The sequence below is a fragment of the Pteropus vampyrus genome, unplaced genomic scaffold, assembly GCF_000151845.1.
Source record: "Pteropus vampyrus isolate Shadow unplaced genomic scaffold, Pvam_2.0 Scaffold240, whole genome shotgun sequence".
NCBI classification, from domain to species: Eukaryota; Metazoa; Chordata; class Mammalia; order Chiroptera; family Pteropodidae; genus Pteropus; species Pteropus vampyrus.
The window spans coordinates 86146-112040 of record NW_011889021.1 but is presented as its reverse complement, the minus strand read 5'-3'; the positions used below and the strand labels follow the sequence as shown (position 1 = coordinate 112040).

The 25895-nt window shown below is 46.4% G+C and overlaps 1 protein-coding gene across 3 annotated transcripts in view; it reads right to left on the bottom strand.

The window, feature by feature from the left end:
* Positions 1-25895, bottom strand: part of MICAL2 (microtubule associated monooxygenase, calponin and LIM domain containing 2) — a 147059-nt gene that overhangs the window by 104595 nt on the left and 16569 nt on the right. The window contains exon 2 of one of the 3 annotated variants that reach the window (XM_011374156.2): positions 15209-15283. The exons of 1 other annotated variant lie outside the window; for it this stretch is intronic. The gene's annotated coding sequence lies outside the window, so the exon portion shown is untranslated. The remainder of the gene's footprint in view (positions 1-15208; positions 15284-25895) is intronic. One more of the 3 variants, XM_011374155.2, reaches the window with a different exon arrangement.

The following is a 25895-nucleotide window of genomic DNA, read 5'->3' as shown; positions in this document are numbered from 1 at the left end:
AAAGGGCCATCCTGCAAGAAGCCTTGACATATGCTAACTTAATGAATTTGCTTCCATTCCAGCAGGTCAGGGATGAGGCCCCCAAGGCTGCTCTGCTCTCTGGTTCACAGGTCCTCAAGTCCAGTGTGGCAGGCTTCTTTCCATGGGGCCATGCTGGGAAATGGGGAAGATGATGCCTTTGACCCAATTCCAGCTGTGCACACAGGACCTGCTGCCAATGAACCCACAAGAAAGAAACCTACGTACTTGGTTATGGGCCAGGAGGTGACCAAAAAAACACATCTCAACAAACACATTGAGCCCATCTTATCAACAAAACCTTAGTCTATTCTGCATGTGCCCTGAATCATCTTTATCACATTAGATGCCCAGGGAAACTGTGAACTCTAAATTCCCATTTCAAAAGGCCGGCCTAACTCAAAATTTATGGTGAAAGGTGCCCAGAATAAGCAAATTCATAGAGGCAGAAAATAGATGGGTGGTTACCAGGGGGAAGAGGAGAATGAGAAGTTATCGTTTAATGGGTACAGACTTTCCATTTGGGATGATGAAAAAGTTCTAGAGATGGATGGTTGTGATGGCTGCACAACAATGTGAATGCACTTAATGCTACTGAACTCTAAACTTAAAAATGCATAAAATAGTAAATTTTATGTTATGTATATTTCCCCACGATAAAAAAATAAGTAAAATGCACCATCACCACTTAACAGTGGGAGCTCTCCAAGGCCAGAGTATACAATTTGTGTCCCAATCAACAATGAAATTAATTTTCTAAAATACTTTTTGAATTAAAATGTAATAAGCATAATAAATCATTGGGCTAATGAAAGATTCTTGCTGATTTTTATTTGGCTCAATGAAATAATTTTTAACTTTTTTTTTGTCAGTCATCTAGGCTTCTCTTGTTCTTCTTTCCAAATCTCATTTGACCCCAGGAAGCCTGTGAAAGCTCAGCCCTGCCAAGTCCCAAATTTTTATCTCTTATTCTGCCATTCCCAGGCGCCCCACACCAATGCCGCCCCCTCTCCTTGGCACCTGTGAAATCTTCAACACCCGAGGGAAGGCTCCTGGTGCTAGCTCCCAGGGCCTACCATCCACTGTCTGGGGAGAACACTCCTGTGCTCTAACGGTCCCTGTGCAGTGCTGCCAGCAGACTGCAGTTCCCTAAAAGCATGGAGCATTCTTCCACAATGTACAGATTCCCTAAAAGCTCTTGGAGAACAAGTCCAGATTAGCCCCTATCTGTTGGACATGTCATCAGGTTTGAATGAGTGGAAACAGTGGCTGTGTAATGAGATGAGACTTCTGTCCTTCAAAGTCATGGCTTGGCATATTTTTCATTGACTAACATCAATTTCAGGCACACCGGGTATGAATCCTTTTTGATGTTAAGAGAATTATGTTGTAAGGCAAAGAGCTTCTCCATTAAAAATAAAAAAAACAGTAAGTCTAACATATTATATACCGTAGTTACTGTTGTTAACCATGGCACATGGATGTGACCAAATTTCACCTCACTAATGGCTGGTCTTCCTTCAAAGTCCTGTTCTCTAGATACTCCCCACCTCCTTAACCCCAACCCCTTCTCAAAATGGGTTGGATCCATCCCACAGTACCATGACTTACCTCAAATACAGCAAGTTCTTCTGTGTTGAAATTAATTTTTTATTTTCCTACTCCCAATTCCTGGCACAAGGCTCTCTCCCTATAGTATGTGCTAAATGAATGAATGAATGTTCAACCCTGAGGAACATAACCATTATTGACACTTTATGAGCATCTATGAAGTCTCAAGCAATGTGTTAAAAAGCTTTATATTATTAAATAAGTTAATTATAGTAACAAACCAAGGCATTGTTAGATACTATCATTACTCTCGTTCTTCAAATTAGAAAATTTAACAAGTTGCTCAAAGCCACATAGCCAGAAGTCTTAAACTAGTGACTTGAAGCCCTATAGCCAGAGTTCAGGGGCCACATGCTAAACCACAATACCTATATAGCTCCCAAAAAAAGTAGAAAGAGGTATATAAGTACTGCCTTGCTCACCAAATCAGGGACATGGTCTCTGGCCTAGACCCTTTAAATCATGATACTCCCCTTTCTTTCATTACACTCCAAAATGCTAGGATCTGGAGTAATCAGATCTCAATGCAATATCAGATGAGGACAGCGGCTAATATGCCAATAACACTCAGCTGAGGGGTGAATTTCAAGCTTTGGTGGGCATGGCAGAGACAGACTAGCCGATCACTGACGCATTGCTCGTTCCTCTTGGGCACTTCCTTGCAGCTGTGTGATCCCACATGACCAGGCTCTAGGTAATGGAATGGCAGTGGGAGCCTATGCCGCTTCCAGGACCAATCCATAAGAGCCTCCCCTGGTGACCTTCCATGCGCTTTCCACTCCTGCCAGAGCACCGCAGCCCTGAAACCACATGCTGAAGATGGCAAAGCCATGAGAAGAAAGGAGCCAGACCCCCTGGAAGCCCACTTGGAAGAAAGCCCTGTATGACCAGGAATATTTGTACTTTACATATATGAGAAAGAAAGTATGTGAAGTCACTGAGAATTGAAGGTTTATCTGCTAGGCAGGAAACATCACTTTAACTAATATAGTAGGTAAACCATAGTGTGGTGGGTATGTCAAATTTGGCCTGTTTCAGCAAGTACTCCCTCTCAATAAGAAGGTTGATAATGCAGGAATTAATATCCCTCTCACTACTACCACTATTGTGGGCCAAACAACCAGTTGTCATGTTGTATCTTCCCTTCCATTAGGACCTTGATCCTGGAAAGGTTGCTTGACTTCCAGAAATAAGCCTGCTCACCCTTCTCCTTGAGCACCTCACACACATACCCGATGTTGAATAAACACATCCCTTCCCTATTTGAAAATAGAATAAGACAGGAGACTAGGACAGGTAGGCTAGTGTATTTACTAGGTTTCAATAGCCCCCTGATCCCCCAGCTGAGTCCCTGGAAGCCCATGGGGTGTGGTGGAGAGGTGTGGCCTTGAGTCCCTGTGCACTCCCCGAGCAAATCGCAAACAGCATAGAGTCCCTGTGAGAATTAAATGAAGGCACCTCTTATGGCACGGGCTTGCAGATGTGTCATTAAGTATCATTCCGGTGAAATGCCCTAGGGACAACTCCCAAAGCCCCAAGGTATCCCAACCCAAACCAAGGCAGAAACTGGTATATTTTCACATAGATGGCAGGTGGCTCATTCTCCTCTTAGTCTACTTTATGCTGACATGGGACAGCTAAAAGCTATTGCCACCAAGTCTTTGCCCAGCGCACCCTTAAAATCACTCCCCAGGTGAACCTCTGTATTGGGATGGCATTACATCTTCTGACTTGTTGAAATTAGGCCTCAGAGACTTGAACTCTAGCAATTAGTTTGGAGGACAGAGAGAGATGCTGGGGAGGAGACAAAGAAGTCATGGCAAAGTGAGCTTGAATAGGATTCTTGATGATGCCTGCTGGCTCTGCACACAGCACTGTGCTCAGGAGCTGGGATGGTCATGGAGTGGATGAACCTGGGAAGCTCACAGTCCAACTCGTTTCATGGAATCTGTCTTCCGAAGGCCCTCTGTTTTGAAGAATTGTGCCAAGTGATGTCATTTTTCAAATTAAAAAAAAAAAAAAAGGAAGGGTGGGGATTCACTGCCTGACAAAAAAAACCTTTTTTCCCATAATTTGTGAATTTACCGATGTGACGCCATTCTCAAAAATGTGCACAAATTCAACCCCAGTTAGATCCATATTTGCTTTTACTGGAGAAAACAAAACGGCACACTCTTTCCTTCGCTTCACAGCCTAGGTTCCCAACAGAAGAATCCAGCCTGGCAACATCTACTTTCTCACCTCCACTTACCCTTCAATCCACCACAATCTCATTTCCACTCACACACATAGCCCACCCCAGGCATCATGCCCAAGGTCATCACCAACTCTCTCTGCTGCTAAATCCAGTCGTCACTTATGGGACCTTATCTCACTCGCAGTCTCTGCCCATTTTCAGTCTTGGCAAACTTGTCTCTCTCTACCTGCTCCTGAACTTTTGCTGTGTCCCAAGGTTCTTCTCACTTCCTTCTCACTCTCAAGGACCTAAACACTCCAAAGTTCAACAAGTATCTACATCCTGATGACCCACCCAGCTACCCCTCTGATGGAGATCTCCCTGCTGAACTACAGGCCCTTATGTCAACTGCCAGTTACACATTTTCCCCCAACTCTTACAGAACTCACATGCAGTGAACTTACCTTTCACCTCCACCTGTTCTTCCCCCTCATCCCCAACCTCAATGACCAAATCCTTGGAGTCATCTTCTCTGCCCGCTTTCCCTTATCTCACAGAGCCAGCCAGTCACCAAGTCCTCATATAGCCCCGTCTACTGCCTCCCGTCCTGTCCTTCCTTCCTGCTCTTACCTGCAGCTCTCAGAATCCCCTCATAAATGCCTTCTCTGCTTCCGGATCACCTCCCCCCAATCCACCAGCCTATTCCTCAAACTGCTGCCAGAGAAACCTTTATATCAAAAATGCATACTTGGTCAGGTTCCACTTCTATTTCAAATCCTTCAACAGCTCCCTGACGATCTTCAGGGTTAAGTCCAAACATCTTGGTAAAGCAAACAATACCCACCGTGATCCTCCCCTTGCCTGCTCTCCAGCCTGCCTTCCCGTCACTTCCCCAAGCCCTCCTACTATAGACTTATTGAGCCAGCTTCAGCTCCCTGATAAACTGAACTCTTTCATACCTCCCTTCCTGTGCCTTTGCTTACATGGGTCCCTCCATCTAGAATGCCCGTCTAGACTCTGTTCGCTTGGTGAAATCCCAGTCAGCTTTAGAACTGAACATCAAAGGCAGCAGGTGTCAGGGGTCCAAGTTTGGCCTCTGGAGTCAAGCAGACTGGTTGCGAACCTCACCTGCTACTTATTCGGTGTGTGAGCCTAACCTCTTTGAACCTCAGTTTCTTCACCCATAAAATGGGGATAATAATAGTTCTGACCCCACTGGGTTACATGAGGATAAAGTGCAATGACGCCTGGCTAGGCAGTACTTTTGGCTGCACTGTTCTTCTTCAAAGCCCCACCTTGGCTTCCCTTCGCCTCCTTTGTTCACGCCATCCTCTGCGGAGCATCCGATGTTCGTTTCATACATACTATTGGTTTTCTCTACTTGTGGGTCTGCCTGCCTCACCAGACTATGAGCTCTCTGATGCCAGAGGTTGCATGTCTCAGGGCCTGGCACCTGGGCCTCTGGCAATGGTAGGTGTTCAACAATCTACTCAAGAATAGCACAAAATTCTGGCCATGTGGTGGTTTGAATTGTGACTGCCCTCTGTGTCTAATCACCACCAGAATTACTGCAGGAGCCTCCTTACTAGTCTTCCATCCTCCCCTTCCCACCTCTTGGGCACTACCTCCTTCCTGCTCACAAAGCTCTCAGGGATGCCTATGCCCCACAGTATAAGTCCAGTTTCCTTTACTGGGCTCATCAGTACCCCCAATACAGCTCTCGTTTCCTTGCTAAATTCAATTCCCCAAGGTATCAGGGCTCCCCTGAGGCTGCCCCTCCAATCCTTTACATCTGATCTCTGCCTTCCTCCTCCCACCCTACTCTAATCTTACCCATCCTCTGAAGCAAAGTCAGGCCCCATAGCACTAACTGAAGACCTACTACATGCTGTCTCGCATATGAGCATCAGTCTATTCAAGCAATCAAATTCAAACAATATTTGATAAGAGCTGCAATAGAGGTGGGTACCAAGATGTGTGGGCACGGAGACGGGAGACGATATGACTGACATCCAGGAGAGAAGCTCATAAAAGAAGTGGCACCAGAGCCGGATCTTAGGGAATGAGCTGGAGTTTTCAGATACAAATCTTCCCCAACCCTTAGTGACATTTTTTTCCCCATGTATCCTTTTAACTCCTGGAGTCTATGCCAGGGGTCACCAAATCTGGCTCTACAGCAGATTCACCAGGAATTGTCCAAAAAGGCCGCTTCCTGGGCCCACTCTCAAAGAGAATCTCTGCAGGCTGAGGTCTGAGGGGGAATTCTGTGGACTAGCTCGATTTGGGGATCACTTGTCACATTCAATTCCATTCATTCCATTTCCTGAGGACCTACATTGGGCCCGGGATCTCGTGTGGCACTGCAGGTACCAGGTGAACGAGCACCGTCTCTCCCAGGTTCTGAGAAACTGCCATCTGGTAGAGAGATCAAGAGTTATAACACTGAAGTCATACAGGGCATAGACCACACTATTTGGCACTTCATTTAGCCTCGAACTCAAGCCATTTTTTGGGCATCAATCTTGTCTGGGCAACTAATATATAAACTTCTTGAGGGAAAGCCTAGTGTCTTTTGTTTCTTTCTATTTCTTGGAGTAGTCAGCTCAGTTCTGCATGAGCATTTGGTATTTAATCAATATTTAAAATTCAAATAATTCAACTTTACGAACTGTGTCCCTTTTTTACTAATTTACCCATTAACAAGTTGTCTACTGATTTTTATCTTTATAATTTCAGTGCCAGAGTGATGTCTGCTCCTAGTAGGTAGTTAGTACGAGTTGGTTAAATGAATGTTTATTAGTGAAAACCTGTTTCATGAGGGATGGAACAACTTATGTTGTACCACTTCTAGAGTTTACTTAAGACTTCTAAATTTTCCTTTGAATTATAGACCTTTAATTTCAGGATTAGTTCCCTGACATGCAATTATACAGGCTTTGTTGTTTATATGTCATTGCTGTTTAATGTTATTAGCGTTGTAAGTAATATCTTTCTGGATCTCAGCAGTCAGATGGCTTCTGTGTGGGGGTCCCCGGGGCAGGAGAAGGGGTGATGCTTATCCATTCCTTCCATTAAGGGACCCCCATCAAGCCAGCAGTCCAGCCGGCCATGCCCTTCAATCCAACCTCCACCCAAGAGCGTGTAAACTGCCTTTATGAGCAGGTGTGTGCACCTGCATGAGCAGGTAAACCCTGCCTGAGTCAGAAAAGCGTCATGGGCTGTTCAAAGCCTACCAATGTGTCGACATACTCAAGAATCCAGGATCTATGATTTCAGTATAAAATCCCCTACGCTGCTGAGAAGCGACATGGCAAAGCAAGGACAACCATCTGGAGGTTCCTGGGAGACACGTCCAAGCATGGGACATTCAGCCAAATGGGGGTGGGTGGGGCAAGCCGAGAGGGACAGCAGAATGGACTCTACCCTGCTTTCGCTGGGGCGACATTCTCAGCAGTTTGCTGATGTTATTGTTATTTGTTTGTTTGTTTGTTTGTTTGTATGTTTGTTTAAAGCCCCCAACCAGGACCCAAAGTCTTGATGAGGAGAATTTCTGGATGTGGATCAGAGATGCTATGGCTCTCCCTCCAGGCCCCCAGCCCCAGATATGGGAGATCTGCAACTTCCTTTGCACCAAGAGCCAGAGGGGTCTTTCCTAGGGTGCATGTTGGGTGCTGGACAGCTTGCAGGCAGCTCAGCCTGAGATTTGTTCACTTTGATTTGCTCTGCTGTAAAATGGAAGGATTTGCTTGCAGGTTATTTATTTGTTCATATATTCATCCCCCAGATACTGATTACCATGTGCCAGGCAGTGTGCTAAATGAACACAGCTTAACGGTTATCGGATACAACTTGGAAGTGACCAGGCCAGAAACTAAGCAAAACGGCTCTGTGAAAGCATATTTCACTTCACCAGGACCCGCCGGAGGGGATCTCTGCCCATGCCGAATATGTTGACATTTGGAGGAAGTTCAGAGGTCTGAACAGAAGTGAGAGAACAAGACAGTTTGGGCCACTTCTTTATTGTGCAGAGGAACCGAAGACTCCTGGAACTACTTTCCCCAAAGCTCTATGAAACCAATTAAAATTCCAGACAGTAAATACAGAAAAGCCTCTCTGATAAGACATGGGAGAACCAGTACCTAAAATACACTCGGCTGCTGAACTCCTTTCTGAGGAGACTGTCGGCTTGACAGGCTGCACTTCACATTCCAGGACTGGCGTACAAGCACTGGGGGTGGACAGTCCTGTCGCACTGCCTATTGGTAACGGCCATAAGGTTGGCACTGAGGGCAGTGTGGACCTGTGTGGGAGGGAGCAGAGGTCTGAGAACGAAGATGCCTAGCTCTCTAAGTGACACTCAAAGGCCATGCTCCTGTGAGCTCAGAGATGCTTGAACAAGTACTCTAAGACCAGTGACTGCCTTGACCATTTCCCCATTCAGTGAGTCAAAACTGATCCAAACCCCAACAGACTGCAGCCCTAGGGGAGAGGATGGTAGAAGGTGTGACCAAGCTAGTGAATTTTCTGTGGAGGTTAGGGAGACAGTCTCCCACCATCCCTACGTAATAAATTTGTGTCGGCTGAATGAAGATGCTGAACTGTCCTCCAGGTGTTTGGGCTAATATTCTGAAAAACACATTCATGAAAATAAACAGGAGCTGTCCCCAAAAGGATTTTCTCTCTTTCTCTTTATTTCTCATAAAGAGATAAAACTCAGGGGCTACGAGAGATGGACTGTGATACGAGACCGAGAAAACCCTCGACTCTAAATCACTCTCCTGGTTTTTGTTCTTCTCCTCTCTCCAGGAAGGACAAGTCAAGCTCAAAGCTCAGTTTCCAAAACTGATTTCCTGGGGCAGATCTCAGCAAGGAATTCACTCCAAATGAGAAGGACAAAAGTTCCTGGGGGGCTCTCTCTCTTCCTTCACCATTACTTTCCCACTCTAAAGACCTGATATTTTTAAAGAGTCTGGCTCGTCCTTGTGGCAAATAATCTACTTCCTCGATACTTTTGCCTTGCAAATATCCTTAAAAACAGCTCTGTTTTCTCATTGGTCTTTATTTTTAAGTAGCCTTCTTACCCCACACCCTCGGCTTCTACAGAATTATTGTGTGTCCCTGTCTGGAACACAAAACCCTCCCTGGAGGAACAGTCTGCACATGAACTCACAAGGGTGTTTGCTATCAGCTTATTTGGCAAGAGGAATCTGAGACATTTTAAATATGAACTGGCAGTGTGGCCTGTCCCACCCCGATGCCTTAGCCCCATCAATAAACACTTCTACTGGTACGCAAGGCACAAAATGTAGAAAACGAACACAAACTGTCTGAAAACAAGCCCCACCCACATTTCTACAGGGAAAAGTACTTCAGGTGCCTGGAGAATTCTATCTGGAGAATCTTTGCTGGTCTCTACTGATGTTTCTTTCAAAGACTGTCACATAATTAGCTTTTTACAAAGCCTCTGACAGTCAGGCTCCAAATTCCCCTTCCTGCCCCAGCCCCAGCTTCTCTCTCAACTGAATGTTCCATTTCTTCTACCCTCTGCTGAGAGGAAAACACGCACATAACTCCTCCTTACTTCCAAATGCCTAAACGAGTCTTTTCACACCACCGTGTCTTTTACTTGAAAAATCCTCTGCTTCCTTCTCTGCTTAGCAATCTCCTATTAATCCTTCAATACGAGTACCACAGCACCTGCTTGGTGCAGTGTTTCCTGTACGATGCACTCTTCTCAGAGTGCTTCCGGAGCACTTGCCGTGTCTCCCTGTGACAATGCTTAGAACAATGACTGTGACTCTGCACACGTCTGTCCTGCAGCCAGGCCAGGCCACAAAAACCTGGGAATAAAGGAACTAAGGAACTAGAACGTTTTCACCTTTGCATCCCCACACTCAAGGGTTTGGCTTAATCGATAATGCCTTAATCAATACCTGGCCCACTCAGGCCCAGCTCTCCCTTCTCTGTGTGAAATGTGGCATGAGAAAAGGCTTGAAAGTCAGACACCTTGCATCTTGTGGGACATAGACAAGTTATTTAACCTGTACCTGCTTCAGTTTTCTCCTCAATACAATAAGTAGCTATATGCCCACCTCTCAGAGGGCTGCCATGAGAAACGAACGAGGCAAAATATGTCAACCCAGTGCCTACCCAATGGGAAGAGCTCAAGATACATTTCCCTGAGCCCCGTAGGAAATGCTGAGCCAAATGGAGCCCTACAGAAAAAAAAGTGAATGGCTTCCATCTGGTTCACATGCCTTCAACACAGTGATGGGATGGCCAGCCTCTAACCCCAAAGAGCCCTCTCTCAAAGCAAGGGAGAGTGAAGGCTGCACTCAATCCTTGCCCTTAGCTTCAGAGTCTCAGAATGAGGCCTGTTTAACAACAAAGGCTGGGCCATTGCATCCTTTGTTTCCTGTCTTGAATTAATCTTTCACCCCGGGACATACCATAAAACAGAATAATGCTGACTCAACAGTGTGAAGTCACTACGTGCAAGTCAAGCAGCCTGCACACGAGAAGCCTCAACCTCTCCATGATGCTGCACCCAAGTTTTATTAAGCCTCAATAAACAATGAGTTGGGAGCAGTGGGGCCCTGCTAACACCTAAGACAATCGAGTTCAGGGTCAAAGAGAGGATTGGAAAGTGTGATAGCTGAACCCACGTGAGGAGGCAACTTGGCACTGGGGAAAGAATCATTTCATACAATAGTTATGATTCCCTTGGCTGCGAATCAGGAGACTTGAGTGCTATCTCAGTTCTACCACTAACTTGCTTTATGGATTTGGTTAAGTCATGTCTCTGGATCTCTGTTTCTTTACCCACAAAACAGGAGAGTTAGATTAGATGATTCGTAAGTTCTTTCCAGGTTTAATGCTCTTAGATTATAAATCTTATAGATTTACCTTCCTCAGCCTTTCCCATTTCTGTGTTAGTTGTCTGTCTGAGACATCACTTAGCTCCCACTGAGCAGCCTTCTACCAGTGCTATGGCCTTTATTGCACCAGGGTGTCTGGTCACCCCTGAGTGCAAAGCCTGGCCAGGGAAGAAGATAAATTTGGGGCCACAGTCTTAAGAACTTATCTAGTAACTTTTGTTTAAGCAAATCAACAGGGTCCAGGTACCTTGGGGGCATTGAGAGCTTGGATATCCCAATGTGGATGAAAAAGATGTTCGAAAAAGAGGTTCTGAGGAAAGTAACTTCACAGGGTGATCTGATCATGAATTCCTAACTGGGTAGGTCGGGGTGAGTAGTCACGCCCTAGGTATATAACTTCTTTAGTAAAAGGCTTATCTTTTCCTTAAGCAAGCCCTGCCCATTGCTTCTGTGCATCCAGGTTAACACACCTTTGAAATGCCCCTTTTCAGACCCCTCCTTCTAAAGTACGACCACTCTCAAGAGAACACATAATTTTCACTAGCCTGTAATCCAACCCCCTTGCTTTCTCCCACCTTCAAGTAATCTTTCTTATTTCCTTCCTTAATTCCAAATGCATCAAAGAAGCTGCAAACTGTCATTTCTTCAGAGTATTTGTCTCTGTCTGTTGAGAGCTTGCTTCCTGGCATATCCTCTATCTGGTTCAAATAGATTTTTATAATAATTCTCAAAAGGTTTGAACATTCTTATATTGACACCAACAACCCCTAAACATCTGCATTGGCTTCTTTCCACTCAAGGATTTCCCCCACTCCCCTCCTATACTAACCTATAACCTGGTAGGTCCCCAAATACTCTTTCAAAACGTTAGACTTGTCCCCATGCTGCTTGGTAGGAGACTAAAGTAGCAACGGGCAGTTTTTATCAGCACTCTGTCATATCTCAGGGTGCAACAGGGGAGAGGTGGCAAAGCTACAAAGGCCAGGAGCAAAGTGCTTACAGAAGCAAACTCTGACCACGTGAGGGGGAGGTGACCGGGAAGACAGTGCTAATCATGAGGACAGACAGAGTTGGCACTGAGAACCATAGACATCTAAGAGGTTGCTTTAAGATACCACGACCCTCTGTGCCCCTCTTATTACCTTAATAAGAAGTCTGAGGGCTGCTAAAGCTCTGTGACTGGTCCAAGGCCATACAGCTAAACCCTGAACAACCAATACTAGAACGTGGGCCTTTGGTCCCAGCCGCCTCTTTTCTCACTTTGTTGACCCAAGAATCTAATTAGGTTGCTCTAATGACACCAGCTGAATCCCCAGCAGACTCTAAACAACATGGCCCAAGTATCACTTAGGGAAAGAACAGGCCTAGCAGATATTTTGATAAGTGCCTCCTCTACCCCATGCATGGTGCACTTATTCTTTCTCCAGCCCTCACCGCAAAATCTTGGGGAAGAGGTCAGGAAGAAGGGAGGGGTGGGCTTTCTGTCCTTACAAAACCCTAAATATCTAAGATAACCCACAACGACTCTCTTCCTCCATCTGGAAGAGGCTAGTGGAGAAGAGTGGCAAGAGGGGATCGAATTAACTCACTGGGTGTCTGACCTAATTAGGCCAAGAGTATCCATCGTGGGCAGTTAGATGGGTCATCTGCAGGTTTATGACAACAAGCAATAAGCTCTGCTTCTGCCAGAGACCTTTCAAAGATCAGTGTTGGACAGATCATCTCAGCATCAGGAGCAGGAAGCTCTAAGTAAAAGATTTAAGGAATTAATTATTTAGTGTGCATGACCCAGTTCCCGGAGGTGAGGCTGGGTGAGAGGAGAACTCATCAGTTCCTTATCATGGCAAGAAATTCAAATGCTTCACAGAGTAGTGTCCCCTTGCTGCCAAAGAGGATCATTTTATGGTTTAAGTATGGCAAAACAAAACAAACAAAAAAAATGGCAAATAGAATAGCCAAAGTTCACTCATTTAACAAATATTTACTGAGCTCCTCGTATGTCCCAAGTCCTTGCAGAATTTACATACGGTTGAAGCACAGGAGAGTAGAAAGATCACAGAATTTATAAACAAGAGACCTGGGCTATGTCCCCGCTCAGCCCTCAGGCAGCTACATTACCTGGGCAGGTTATAGCCTAAGTCAAATTTCTCATCTGTAAAACGGGAGTAAACCCACCTGCCTTATTATGAAGATGAAACGATCTTTATAAATGTAAATTGCAATATAAACATAAGATGTGAACAATAATGCTGTACCACTGCACACTTTTCCTGCCCTAGAGAAGTTTATAACCTGGCCGTATTTAGAAAAATAATCCAAAGTACCTATTTGGCAAACATCACATTCTCTGTAATTTGTGCAAATTGTATGTTTCAACCTGCCAGTGGAGATGGAGCCTGCAGTCAGTCCCAGCCCCTCTCTGTCTGGATTCCCAAGAAGTTGCAGAGTAAAAATGGAATGAGTGGCCAGCACCTACCTGGCCTTGTATGCAGCCTGGAATGAATGAAGGACCAGGAGAGCTCCAAAATTCAAATGGGCTTAAAGGATCAACTGGAAGTGTGGTCAATAAGAAAAAAACACAACAAAAATCCCCTTGAGTACAATAGGGATAAGCCAGTAGGAAATGCACACGCTTTCCTCCCTATACACACTGGAGACCATGATGGGATTCACTGTCCGTTGCCTGACCCTCCTCCTTGGACATACTCCTTTCCTCTTGGTCCAGTCAACCCTTCTCGTTCTGTTGGCCAGGACTCTCGACACAGACTCCTTGCCCACCATGGATCCTCAGCACCCACCAGACCAGCCTCTAAATGCCCAGACATGCCTGCCTGCTGACTGCCACCATGCTCCGGCCCTTGGGTTGTGCCCAAGGTGCTCCCCTCAACCTCTGCTCTCCCTCCTCCCTCCACCAAGGCTCTGCCTGGAAGGGAAGCTCTTGGAGGGCACATTTCTACATTCCCTCTAACTCAGGGCATTCACTAAGTGCTTTACCTCCTGTCACTGCAGAATGCTGGTCCCCAAATGTTCTCTGATGGCTGTATACAGAAGAGAGGCAGAGGATGGGGAGGAGGAGTGGAAAAAAAATGCTAGACAGGAAGTCCAGGGCCTGCGTTTCAATTCTCCATTTGGCATCAGTTAGCTATGTAATCTTGAAAAAGTATCCTCAGGCCAGGTCTCAGTTTCCCTAGCTGGTAATGAGGGGTTTGCTCTAAATTATCTCTTGGGTTCTCTGTAATTATAAAATTTGGTATTACAGAAACAAGACTAGCATTGGCCACAGGAGATATGGGTCCTGGTCTTTATATTAGGCTATAGCCTGGGACAACTTAGCTGACTGCTCAGACCTCAATCTTTACGTCTATTAAATAAGTGAGAATGTGACCACCCCTCCCGGAGTGCAAAGCTCCCATGAGACACTGAGATAGAACTTCTGGAGCCATAAGCCCTGAATAAACCCGGGATTTGTATTCGAGTCAATAAGCAGCTGTTGATCCCCTGCCATGTGCCCGGTCCTGTGCCGCCGGGATGGCGCTGCCCATCTCAGACAGGAAGGTTGGAGGACAGGTGCTTGCCCTCGAGGCTCCCATAGCTGGCGGGTGAGACAGACAAGTGAACAAACCTTAATTCAGCCAGTGCTGTGTAAGAGGTCTGAACAAAGCGCTATGGGAGTATAGAGAAGGAGGAAGTGCCAATTTTGCCTGGGGAAGTGAGGGAAGCATCTCAAAGGGAACAACAGCATGGCCCAGATATAAAGCTGTTCCCGGAGTTGGGGGACTGGAGCCTGGACAGGGAGGGGAGGCAGCAAACACGCTGGAATATGAATCTGAGATCAGACTAGAGGGAGCCTGGAAGGCCAACAGCAGAGTGGCTGTCAGACAGGTATTCAAGGAAGATCTCTTATGATAGTTCATGAGGGTGACTGTGCAAAAACAAGTCACTACTGCCTATAACTTAGCCTTCTATACCCTAAGCCTCCAAGGATCTGCTGAATCTACGGGAAGATGTAAACAGGTTTGTTCTCATCAGAATGAAACCCAAGCAGAGAAAGATGCTGCAATCACATTTTCAAATCTTGGACAAATGTGCTACAGTGCTCTGAAGTCACTCCCTACAGAAGCTGCTCAGCCAGATTCTTGCCTTGGCACAGATCAAGGCTGGCAGGAGACTAAAACTTCATCAGAGCTGGGACCGGAGTCAAGACAGCTGGGCTGCTGGTGTTAGAAGAACAGGGGACAGAGATCCCACCCACCCAAAGACCACTGAGTTAGTCCGGTCTTTCATGTCCCTAAACAAATCTCAATCTCTCTTCCTGCCTCCCTCCCTCCTCTGACAACATGGGAGGGCTGTGCAAAGGTGGCAGGCAAAGACAGAGGGCTTTCACTAGCCATCGATTCTCTAAATGGGCTTACATTCGCTTAGGCTTGAAGAAAGAGTATAAGCACCCCTACACTTTCCAAAGTCTGAAGCCAGCCCCCCCAAGAATGACTCAATGGCATAAAAGAGATCCACCACTGTGACTTACTCACTTGATTCTTAGGCATCGCAGTGACTAAAGTCACCTCCTTCCAGGACGAGCCTCGCACAGATTGCCATGTCCCTTTAAAAACAAAAGCCCAACGATGAATGTCAGTTACTTTATCTTACATTGCAGCTTCGGATCTTCTCCCTGCCAAGAGGGCCCACGTGCCTGTGCCCTTTGCCCCTTTACCCAATGGGAGGAAATAAACAGAGAATTTCTCCCTGTGCTCCTCTGTGTGAAGAAAGGAACTGAGATGGTCAAATAAATTCTGTTGTCTGCCACTGTCTGGGTACCCTAAAGGCTTATCACACCTCTGCACAAAGGCTTGCAGAGAAAGTAAGAAGGATCTGGAAAAAAATGCTTTAGGTGCTTTAGTAGAAACAACAACAAAAAATGCCAGAATTTCTAAGCTTAGGACATAGTAAATTAAGCTGATGTAAAAATCTCATAATAAGTCACAAATATGAAATTTGTCACATTTCCTAAGGTGGAAAGGTCTAAAATGCAAAAAAAAAAAAAAAAAAAAGGAAGCTATCAAAGTGGACCATTTGATTGGGCTGAGTTTCCTAAACAAATTAGTATTTTGACTTCCGATGACTACCCAAATGATTTGGTTACATCCTACTACCTCTGCAGAAAGTGCCTCTACACCTGTTTGGAAAATGGAGCCCAGAGTTACAAGGCATTTCTAAGGATTTACTTTCACAATTCTAAATTTCTAAGAGGTAGTCTCAAGAAGACAAAACTAACATAGATGTGGAATTTGAGATCTGCAAGAGGCAATACCCATTCCCCTTGGACACACACGCTCTGCTTCAGCAGGGCAGTAGGCCCACTTGCCCACATAAACACACAACTGTTCTAACACACAAAGACCTGTGTTTAGAGCATTGGGGGATGGGACTCACTGTTCAGAATTCTCAGGCTATTCATAGGACAGAAGCTACTGTGTACTGAGCACTGGCCACACATGGAATGGCCACTGTTAGAGATTAGACGTACTTTGTCCCCATGGCTCCTCACAGACAGGAACGGAGGCTCAGAGAGCAGAACGCATGTGCCAAGGCCCCATGGCATGGCGGGATTGGAGCCTGGGTCTGGTTGACCCGTGCTCATGGTTATCCCACCACACTGAGGCGAGAGGTATGCTAGCTCTGATGGGCCTGGACACCCCATGAGCTGCCTGGCAGGCTCCGAGGGCAGCCACCTGAGCAGGAGCTGCCATCATCTCTGTCATCATCATCATTATCAAGCCACACCTTTCCAGCCTGTGGCAGCTGACAAACAGGCTCGCCTGCTTTGGCTACATTCTATCAACCTGAGCTATATAGGCACCGTGTAGTCTAGAGCCAAAAGACAGAGAGGTTGGAAGCCTCCACTTATCTGTCCCTGTTTCTCGAAAGAAGCTTCTGGATACAGTGGATGGGGATGCTGGACATCCTGGCCTAGAACTCTATCATCGGTTTAACCAGGTTTGAGAACCAGGAACCTCCCTATGCTCCCTAGATCTCAGGAACAGAAGCCCCTAACCACCTGGGGACATTGCTGAGACCAGCAGCATGGAAATGCTGTTTCTGCTTGAGTTGTCTGCATGGTGTGCAGGAGGCCATTTCTGGACCAGTCTACAAGGTCAGATTCCCACACAGGCCTGAGAATACTGTGATTCAACCACTCCAAGAACCAACTCATACCCTCTGTCTGACCAACTTCGAGCTCCACTAAACCAGAAGGTCCTAGGGCCCAGAACCATCCCTCCCCTAGAGGAGCCTAGAGGCAATACCCATACCCCCTTGGACACACATGCTCTGCTTCAGCAGGGCAGTAGACCCACTTGCCCACCTAAACACACAACTGTTCTCTGTAATACACAAAGACCTGCGTTTAGAGCACTGGGGGATGGGACTCACTGTTCCGAATTCTCAGACTATTTATGGGAGAGAAGCTACTGTGTATTGAGCACTGGCCACGCATGGAACGACCACTGTTAGAGCCTAGACGTACTTTGTCTCCATGGCTCATCTGTAAAATGAAAAGCTTGACCTAATTTGTGATTTCCTCACCAAGGATCCCTTCTCGTTGCCCACCTCCATGGGTCTGACTTGTAGAAACACCTATAAAACTAGTCGGTCCTTTCGCGGAAGGACTAATCTATGTGCAGGCATTGTGATGGGTGGTTTGCATGAGCTATCGCAGATAATCTTCCCAGCAACCCCATGAGGCAGGTAGTACAGTAACGCCACAGAGGAGGAAAACCGAGGCATGATACAGCCAAGTGCTCCTTTCCTTGTAGACTCAATCAGCATTAGCCACAGAAGCCTGGGACTCACAGCCAATCTGGCCTGAGTCCATGCCCATGCTCACTCCCTGATACAATGTTTCCCTTTGTAATTAATCAGAATGAAAAAACAAGTCTCCTTTTGGACTTTGCCATCATGCCAGTTCTAAACAAAAAAGCACGAGGTCTCCAGGCCCTTGTGGGCCTGACTTGGGCAATGCAGGAAAGGTTTCCTATGAGCCCGAGTGGCTTCAGGGAATCCCGAGAAACATGAAAATAACTCAGGGAGCTTCCTCTCTGCTGTTCTCCAAGTATAGCTCCACAGAGATGAGGTCTTTACTAAAAGACCCCAAGCACTTGGAACAGGGCTTGGCACCAGTGGGCACTCCATCAACATTTGATGAGTGGAGGAATGAAGAAATCTAGAGTTTAGACACAGTCAAAGCTTATTCAAGACCCTTTGGTGAGTTAGTGTGAGACACACCAAGACCAGCTAAGAACCGCAAAGCTGGTCCCTCAGCAGTATGCATGGAGCAGGGGTGCCCATGCCCCAAGCTCTAGACAAAGGATGAAGGCTCAGATACTGAGCCGGGTCTGTTCTTTGTCTCAATCACCAAGGGAGCTTCTGATAGAGAAAGAGAAGTGTCTGAATGCAAAGGCTGTTCAGAGAACTGATCCTGAACTCAGGCCCTGGAATCAGGAAAACCTGGCTTCCTATCCTAGTCTGTCACTTTAACTGAGTCAGGTGGACCCCAGGCAAGTCACCTAATTTCCATGGGCCTGTTTGTTTCTTATCTAAAAATAGGGATAATGTTAGTGCCTACTCCATAGGGCTGTTCTGAAGATGGAAATAAGATAATGCTGTAAAGGCCATACATAGCCCAGTGTGTATAGTTCAGAGTAAGTTCTTGGAGCTGATATCTGTTGTTATTGTCCACGTCAGAATGGGTGGTTAAGAGTTCTCTGCTTGGGTTCGATCCCAGCTCTTCTGCTAGCTTAGCTATGTGACCTTGGGCAAATTGCTTAACCCCTCTGTGCCTTAGCTTCCTGGTACATAAAATGGAGTTGATTGTGAAGATGAAAAACACTTGCATGGGTAAAGAATTAGAAAAATGGCACAAAGCAAGCACTCGATAAAAGTTAGTATTACTCTTACTTATTAATATTACTAGTGCCTTTCTCCCTTTGTTCTGATAATAGATTCTGCCCCATCTTCTACTCCCATCTTCTACTTCTGTGACAAAAAGGTGAGCATGGGACTCAAGATAGGTTCATCGGAGTGTCTCTCCTCCTTAGCCACAGTTATGGGTACAAACGGTGTGCACATGCTCCAAGCTGCACCAAGTTCTAAAGTGAAAAATCTTAGGGGAGGCCTGGTTCTCTTGAGATGGGTGGAGAGCTATATGAGGTCCGCTGGGAGCTGTCTGCATCCATGGGCCGCTGAGCAGGGGTGCTGGTCCAGGGATGCTGAGGCCACTTGCTCTCTTCCTGGGGCTGGATTCTGCAGCTCCTCCTTTGAGTCTCTCAGCCTCCCCTAGAACCTTACAAGGTATCCCATTTTTTGCTTAAGCTCATTCAAGTTGGGTTCCTGTCACTTGAAACCAAAAGAGTTCCGACCAACAGCAGCACTCGATGATTACTGCTTTATCATCACAAAATCCCACCCAGCAAGGAAAGCGAGCCTGCACACTCAATGAGACCCAGGCAGCCAGGGAAAAGCAAACATGTGCAGCCAAGTGTTTCACAAACCGAAGTCAGAAGAGGCCACTGCAAGCCCCCGGGCCAACGACCTTCTTGGGAGAGGAAGATGCTGGAACCAAAACTGAACAGCCCAGTCCTGCGGTCCCTGGCTGGGAACCCGGCCTCAGACATGGGTCTGCATTGCCATGAGCATTAGGGAAGGGGAAGAAGAGAAAGGAGACTGGAGCTGATTTTCAATAACTTCGCAGTGGCAGAGTCAAAAATCCTGGCAGCTGCTTGAAACAACTCTATTTAGAGGAGGAAGGAGGGTGCGTAAGGGAAGAGAAATTGCCTTGTCTGAGCCCTTAAATGTGTGTCAGACTCTTTCACTGGTACGATCGCATCTAACCTTCACCGCAGTCCTAGGAGCTGGGTGCTCATCCAACCTACTTTCCAGGTGAGGAAACTGAGGCTCAGAGAGTTCAATAATTTGCCAAGGTCACACCGCTAGTAACCTATACCTGGTCCGCCTGTCATGCTGCCTCCCCAGCACACTCTGATCCTAAGCCTGAGGCCTCCTCCTCACACAGGCATGTCTGCTGTCATTCACGCCTGTGCTCAGACCTGCCCAAGGGAGATGGGGATATACAACTGCCCCCTCATTTACAACTGGCTCTCCACCCCACCCAGAGGCAGCCTCCAGAGGAAGGGACAGGCAGCATCGTGGATACCTTGGTGCATCCTTGGGCATGTTTCCTTCTCTGAACATTGGTTATTTTAATCTCCAAGAGTATCAGTGCAATATTAATGATATGGCACTTATCATGGGTTTTAAATGAGATATGCCTGTCAGAACCCCATGGAGAGTTTCTGTTTTGTTTGTTTGTTTGTTTTTGCTTATTTCTCAGACAGCTTTCCCAAGAGATTCTGACTTAACAGGTATAATCATAATGCCTAACACATAGCAGTGTGCTAAACAATGTTATCTTTGCTTTGTCTCATTTTCTAGCCACCTATTGGGCCAGCACCCAAAGATAGTTTATTCTTGTACCTTCAGGCCTTCTAATAGCACCCTCTCATCTCCCTCAAGGAAAAGCAGTTCCACCTTCAGATGTGTTTTAAAGTAGGGGTCCTGTATGGGCCACACAGCAGGAGGTGAGCAGCAGGGGAGTGAGCAAAGCTTCATCTATGTTTGCAGCCGCTCCCCAGTGCTAGTGTCACCGCCTCAGCTCCACCTCAGATCATCAGGCATTAGATTCTCATAGGAGCACCGGTCTCTGGTGTTAAAAACGTTGAGGATTGCTGTTTTAAAGGGTTTTAGAGAAACAGAAACAAAAATAAACCCCTGGCCTGCTAACAAAAACAAAGAACCAAACCATACTGATTGCCTCCCCATCTCCTGTGACATTAGCATGGGGTGAACATATGAGTACATAGGTCCCTGGGAATCCACACTAAGGTCTGCACAGGCATAAACTAAATAACTGGTGTGGTAAGGACTCTGCAGACACAAACCTGAGCTGGTACAAAAGAAGACTCGGCCAGAGAAGGAAGTGGCAGCTTCCAACATTTGATGGAGAATAACTGGAAATCATGATCTGAAACAATGTGAAATCATCTTGACCACAATAATGTCAAGAGCAGCCACCTTTGGCAGGGAGTGGCCTGTACCTCTGGTCCTGGGGAAGTTCAGTAAGCTCCTCACTGACCCCACAGGACACACACAATGCCACACGTTACCCAGAGCTTGCCTGCCAATTCCTGGCTTTTCTCTTCGTTTCCCACCAATCAGGTTCAGGCAGTGGCTGCCCCAGTCATGGGTGATTGTCCAGATAGGTATTTTCCTTACTTTTCTTTTTCTTTGCATAGCTTTATGCTCTGAAATGAAAGAGAGAGACAGAGAAAGAGAGACAGAGACAGACACACACACGCAGAGGGAGAGAGAGAAAAAAGAGAGAGAGGACCTGGCTGATTTCCCCTCCGGGCATGATCTAGTTTTGTGCTCCTTGGGTGAATGCAATGCTGGTGCCATGCTGCCCAGCACTGCCTGGTGTTGGAGTTGTGTGCAGTACTCTGCCAGGGATCCATAGGCAAGCTGGATTAGCTTGAAATCTGAAAGGGGATGGAATGCTCAAGGGGTCTCGTTTTCTGCTCCCCCGATTCCCCTACAGCTTGGTTCTCCTTAAATCAGCAAAGAAAGATTATTCACTAAGCATTTGCTGAGTGTCTTGACTAGGACTGTGAAGAATACCAGAAAGCATTGGAACAGGGGCCTGGACTTGGGAAGAAGAGGCAGTGGAAGAAGACCAGCCAGGGCCTGGACTTGAATGCCAGCCTTACTGCCTACCCCATCCTCAGATCTTGGACAAGTCATTTCTGCACTGAGGCTTGTTTGCTCCCCTTCGGGGGATGATATCTACCTTATAAAGCTAGGGTGTGAATTAAATAAGACAATATATGTCCAAGAATAGTCAAAGCTGCCCACATGCTAGCCATTTATTATGAGCCAGGAACTGTATGCTAAGTGCTTTGTGTTGCATGGATTATTTCACCAGATCCTTACAACTTCCCTGTGAGACAGGCATCATATCTTCAAGTTCAAATGAGGAAACTGAGACTCAGAGAAATCAAAACACCTACCCAAAGTCACGCAGCTCATAAGGATCAGAGCTGGTTTGTACACCCAGGCCAGTCAGGCTCCACTGTTCTAATCTTTGCTCTGCTGCTTGCTATCTGGTAGGTGCTCAAAACATGTTACATAACATGTAAATGCTGAGCTGGTGGGGGCTGCTGGCTCTCCACCCAGAAGGCATACGGAGAAAAGAGAGGGCGTTTAGGCTGAGAGAGTTTAGGAAGCCTTTCCGAAGCAGGAAGGGCTGAATCTCAGTCCTGCAGGATGAGGATGGATAAAAGCAAAAGAGAAAGGAAGCACCGCATACTGGAAAAACCAAAGACAGAGAGGGAAGCAGGGGTGACCCAGGCAGGCAAGCAGAGAATGGCAGCAGAGCCCGGCCAGGCTGGAGGAGAGAAGGGATAACTGGTTTGAATGAGAGATGGGCCATCTGAGCCATTATCTTGCCATCTTTCTCACCTCCTCCCCAGAGATGCTCCTGTGTCTGCAACTTTGGTTATGTAATAACCATGGAGGGATCAAGAACCAGACTGAAAAGGCCCAACAGCCCCTCGACCCCCCACAGCAGGCTTAAAACCCAACTCGATGAGCAGGGATTTTTTGCCAGCTCCCAGCCTGCACTGCTGTGCTGAGCTGCCAGGCCCAGATTCTGGAGAAGCCCTGAGATGCCAGGAACCTGCATGCTGCCCTATACATTAAAGCATCACCAGCATCACCCTGGCATTCAAGATTCCCAGCAAGGAAAAGATGTAAAAATGAGGCCTTAGGGTATGAGCTCTTCATGGCCAGGTCCCTATCTCACGGGACTTCACATTCCTCACACCTGCTGGGACACTATAGGTACTTCTTTAATAACTTCTTATTGAGCTGAGCTACACAGAAGATTCTTCTACTTATCCCTGGAGCTTGATAAGTCTGAATTAAAGTCCACCTGGAGCACGTGATTTAGTGTTACCTTGGCTGGAAGGATCGTTTGCCTGTTTGCCTCCTGGAGAGGAAGTGTTCCCACCTTCCGCGGTCTCTGCTCTATACTCCCCAGCAGCCCCTGCAACCTGGACGTGGTTCTGGGCCTCATACCTAGTGCCTGCCCCTCCTCCTGGGTGAAGCTGAGGATGCCAAGCCCCTCCACCTTCAGTCGTAGTTTCCTCCAGGGCATGGCTGTGCTCAGGCCCTATTCCAAATGCTTAAAGCTACAATGCCCTCCCCACTGTCTCTGCTCCCCACAAAGGCCAGAGCACAGAGTCCCAGGCCTCAGACTCATGGAGAAGAGAACATGGGACTAGGGATGATTTAAGCAACTCTCATCATTGGCTCACTTTAAGTCCACCATCATGTGCTTTTTCCATAGTAACAGGGCTTGGAGGAGGATAAAAGCAGAACTGTATAAAGATCTTTTGGTCACATGATCTCCTCTCAACCCTCTTCAGGAAAAAGGCAAAGGGGAAATGATGAAAAGGCTTTGGAGGGATGGTCAATCTAAGCCTCCAGACCAAGGCTTCCTGAGATGGGCAGGGGTGCCTGTTTACCTTCAACCTGAGAGTTTATGGGCAAATTACTTAACTCTGTGGAGCCTCTGTCTCCTTATCTATTAAATGAAGATAGTAAACAATGACCGCACAGGACGATTGTGAAGACTGAGTGCAATATGAATGTGAATGTGCTCAGCAAACTGCAAAGCACCCTTAGAAATAGCACATATTTTTCATAATCCTGGGAGGTGGGGAACTCAAGTCAGAATATGTGGCTTGAAGGGAAAAGGAGAACTGGGAATCCATTCCGTTTGGCAAATTTCTTTCAGCATCTTCTAGGACAAGGCACAAGTCTCCAGGTATTTAAAAAGCACTGATTGAGACCTATTCTGAAGCAATATGAGAATTGTTATGTAATATGTTTTGAGCACCTCTGTCTCAAGCACTCCTTCTGGTGAAGGGGAGGGCTCTACCCACAATTTTATAATAAGGCAAAACAAAATGGTTTACTGGAGGAATCATACAGAGAGGGTGGGGCATTTTATTCTGGCCTTACAGATCAGGGGAGACTTTTATAATCATAATAATCATTAGCATAGTAACTCTGAGTACTTGCAATGGGCCAGGCAGTTCTAAGTATTTACACGATCCATTTCATTTCATTCTCATGAAACCCCATGAGTGAGTTCACAGGTGACAGAACTGAGGCACGAAGAAACTCACTCCTATGTTGGCCTTACAGCTGGGAAGCGGTAGAGCTGGAGTCTGAACCCACTGAGCTCTAGCTCCTCTAGCACTTTAGGGGCGGAATCAACCAAGGACAGGTCTCAGAGAGACTCTGCGGGACTGAAAGGCTCTGATAAGGCCTTCACAGAGGAGTCACCCACCGAGGGAAGGCACTGACTCACCCATGGCCCCTCCCGCCCATGGGCAGCTCAGACTCCTGGTTCAGAGTTCCCTCTCTGGCACTGCCTCTGGTCTCTCCTGGAAGTTAGCCATACCTCTACACTTCCAAAACTCCAAGTGTGCACCAAAATCAAGGGAGATTGATGTAAGAACCTATATGTCTTTTATAGAAGAGATTACTCATAGAATAATTGTTCTTATTATAAAAGGTAGTTCAATGTCAAAGGGAAAAATACTCCCAAATCTCAGCTCTGCCACTCATTGGCTGTGTGATCTTGGACAAATCTTAGACTCTTTGAGCCTCAGCTTCCTCATCTGTGAGATGCAGTTACTAGTGTTTATCTCAGGCAGTCGTTGCAAAGATGAAAGGAGATACTATGTCTAGTGCTGCACCTGGCACACCGTACACTCGATAAATAATGGTTGAATCGAACAACTTTATAAAGGATTTCCATTGGAAAATCATTTCTTCACGATAATATTTGGTGATACTGGTAGTACTTTTAATTAGTATTCATCAGCAACTATGCTAAATTCATTACATTTATTACCTTATTTAATGCTTAAAAGCATCCTTTTCTTCCTTTGACTTAGCTTCAGAACAATAGAAAGGATATGTCCAACATGTTAACTTTATTCATACACACATATATGAAGAGAGAGACAAGCGGTCAAACAAGCTAATATTTATGAAGCACTTATGTCAGGTATTGTTCTAAATATGTGACATTCAGATACCTATTTCATCCTCTCAAAAACATGCTGATAAGGTAAGTACTATTTTGTCCCCCTTTGTACAGATGCAGAGCTTGAGGCACAGAGAGCGGTTAAGTAACTTGCCCAAGATCACTTAGTCAGGATTCAAACCCAGAGCTCACATTCTTAAGTACTATGCTATACTAAAATAATGAAAGTTACAGCAAGAATGTTTAACCAACCCCCAAGCCCCAAATTCTAGGAACTTCAGTGTGCTGCTTGTCAACCCCTCTCCAGCCTAAACCCTGCCGTCATTCCCTTTCTGCCAGTATTCACTGTCATTTCTCGCTCCTGTCCCACTGCTCTTGCTCCCTAACTCCATCCCACCATGCATCGGCAGGAAGTACCAAACTTTTTTTAAGCCCTGGTCATCTCTTTCTGGGACCTTAGCCTCATCCCCTATAGCCCGTCCTCTATAAAGCTACAAGGGACATCTTCCCATACATGGCATTCCTTTGCTCAAGAACACTCAAAGGCTCCCTGCTGCCTAGAACTGAAGACTCAATGGGTTAAAGAGGAAGGTGCCTGCACTACCTGGCCTGATCTGCTTCCCTGTGGCCCCAGGCTTCCCACGTGCTGGCTTACAAGTCCCAGCAACAAAGTGAATCAGTGAGGCCCTTCCTGAGCACCCTATTTAAAATTATAGCCCACCCCCAACTGCTTCCCTTCACCCCTACCCAGCACAGCTTGTCTTCTTCCCTGCTGTAGTGCTCTTCACCCACCTCTCATCACCTGGCCTCAAATATTTAACTGATTTATTGCCTCCCCCTCCACGTGGCAACGGATTTTAGCCTGGTTTTCTTTTTTTCCCCTGCTGTAACCACAGCACCTAAAACAGGTTCGGCACATAGTAAGAACTCATAAATACCTGCTGAATGAATAACTGAGTATACATTTAAAATGCCTAAGCAGAAAATGTCCAAATGGAATAACGGTGGGGGAGGGGCTAGCATGCCTCTGGCCTCTCTGCTC